Here is a 2,902-nt window from a genome sequence, read left to right on the forward strand (position 1 = left end):
ATTAGGAAATGAGACACTTAAAGTAGTAAAGGAGTTTTGCTATTTAGGTAGTAAAATAACCGATGATGGTCGAAGTAGAGAGGATATAAAATGTAGACTGGCAATGGCAAGGAAATCGTTTCTGAAGAAGAGAAATTTGTTAACATCGAGTATAGATTTAAGTGTCAGGAAGTCGTTTCTGAAAGTATTTGTATGGAGTGTAGCCATGTATGGAAGTGAAACATGGACATCACAAACATCCATGCCCAAGGCAGGATTCGAACCTGCGACCGTAGCGGTCTTGCGGTTCCAGACTGCAGCGCCTTTAACCGCACGGCCACTTTGGCCGGCACCAAATCACTTAAGCGTAGCCTTCGTCCGATTGGCTGTGTGGGGGCGGCCGTTATCGTGCAACAGGATCATTCCGTCCGACAGCATTCCGAAAGCCCGACAGTAAACGACAACAGTGGAAGCACCCCACGTCTCTCCAAAGCTGTTCATACAAGTTCCCGTAAAGTCCTGAGACCCTCTCCTTAACCTGGGCCCTCTATTGGACGAATTATTCGAGCGTGGAACGACAATCAATGCTCAGCGCTATGAAGACACTTTGCAGGAATGCGACGTCCCAAAAAGGCTGTACGTCTCAAGGTAGCGAACTCACTCCGCGCAAATAACCATCCACTATTTGAGAATGAGAGCACTTTTTCATTTGCAACAAATTTCAGATATAATTTCAAACATTGTGACGCTTTTTCTCAATGCACCTCCCACAAAATGATAAAAGGAAAAAAGTTCATCGCTTACAACATTTTCGCTGTTCATGCAGGAAGACTGCTTCATCGAGCATGATCTTTTGATTTATTACTTCCTTACTACTAACTGTATTCGCATTACATTTTACAGAGACTACCCCACGGACATATACCATATCATATACAGGGTGAGTCACCTAACGTTACCGCTGGATATATTTCGCAAACCACATCAAATACTGACGAACCGATTCCACAGACCGAACGTGAGGAGAGGGGCTAGTGTAATTGTTTAATACAAACCATACAAAAATGCACGGAAGTATGTTTTTTAACACAAACTTACGTTTTTTTAAAAATGGAACCACGTTAGTGTTGTTAGCACATCTGAACATATAAACAAATACGTAATCAGTGCCGTTTGTTGCATTGTAAAATGTTAATTACATCCGGAGATATTGTAACCTAAAGTTGACACTTGAAACCTCCCGACGATCAGTTGAGTGTTGTAACAAACACGGGCCACGGTCGGCGAGCAGCATCTGCAGGGACACGTTTACGATGACGATCGTGTTTACGAGTGTGGCTGTAGTGCACTGTTAAGGTTTGGTCTAGCTGTCGCAGTGTCCGCATGTAGCGCCTGCTGCTGTTGTTATTCTGCATTCGTCTCCGCACGCAGACCAACTGTAGTACACCGTGTTACCAGACGTCTGTGATAGTGTAGCGTTGTAGGAACTGTGACCATGGTGTATTCGAATTCTGAAAAGGCGGAGATGATACTCATCTATGGCGAGTGTCGACGAAATGCAGCTGAAGCCTGCAGGGTGTATGCAGAACGGTACCCGGACAAAGAGCATCCAACGTGCCGCACACTGCAAAACATCTACCGCCAACTGTATGCAACAGGTATGGTCGTAGCACACAAACGGATCCGTAACAGGCCCGTCACAGGAGAAGCGGGTGCAGTTGGTGTGTTAGCTGCTGTTGCCATGAACCCACACATGAGTACACGGGACATTGCGAGAGCCGGTGGACTGAGTCAAAGTAGTGTCATGCGCACACTGCATCGTCACCGCTTTCACCCGTTTCATGTATCGCTACATCAGCAGTTACATGGTGATGACTTTAATCATCGAGTGCAATTCTGTCAATGGGCATTAACAGAGAATGCGTTGCAGTTCTACCTGTTTACCGATAAAGCGGGTTTCACAAACCACGGGGCAGCGAATCTACGGAACATGCATTACTGGTCCGTGGACAATCCTCGCTGGCTCAGACAGGTAGAGCGACAGCGACCGTGGACTGTAAATGTATGGTGCCGAATCACAGGCGACCACCTCACTGGTGGTGCATTTTTTTATGGTTTGTATTAACCAATTACACTAGCCCCTCTCCTCACGTTCGGTCTGTGGAATCGATTCGTCAGTATTTGCTGTGGTTTACGAAATATATCCAGTGGTAAAGTTAGGTGACTCACCCTGTATAGCTGATCTCTGCCTCGTGATGACTGGGTGTTGTGTGATGTCCTTAGGTTGGTTAGGTTTAAGTAGTTCTAAGTTCTAGGGGACTGATGACCATAGATGTTAAGTCCCATAGTGCTCAGAGCCATTTGAAAGATTTTATATAGCTGACATGCCTGTCTGGAGAGATACAGGAACTGTATCGATATTTAGTTGCTGCACACAGTTTCACTTCTGTAATTAATATTTTATACTTTTCCGGTTTTATACTTTAAATGTTCCAAATTTTTAATATTTAATGAAATTTCATGCAATTCCATGTTCTCTACGTTATTTCCCTTCTACAATTTGTAGATGGATCTTTAAGTCTTTTACTACACTCCTGGAAATGGAAAAAAGAACACATTGACACCGGTGTGTCAGACCCACCATACTTGCTCCGGACACTGCGAGAGGGCTGTACAAGCAATGATCACACGCACGGCACAGCGGACACACCAGGAACCGCGGTGTTGGCCGTCGAATGGCGCTAGCTGCGCAGCATTTGTGCACCGCCGCCGTCAGTGTCAGCCACTTTGCCGTGGCATACGGAGCTCCATCGCAGTCTTTAACACTGGTAGCATGCCGCGACAGCGTGGACGTGAACCGTATGTGCAGTTGACGGACTTTGAGCGAGGGCGTATAGTGGGCATGCGGGAGGCCGGGTGGACG

This window comes from Schistocerca americana, chromosome 9 (assembly GCF_021461395.2).
Source record: "Schistocerca americana isolate TAMUIC-IGC-003095 chromosome 9, iqSchAmer2.1, whole genome shotgun sequence".
NCBI classification, from domain to species: domain Eukaryota; kingdom Metazoa; phylum Arthropoda; class Insecta; order Orthoptera; family Acrididae; genus Schistocerca; species Schistocerca americana.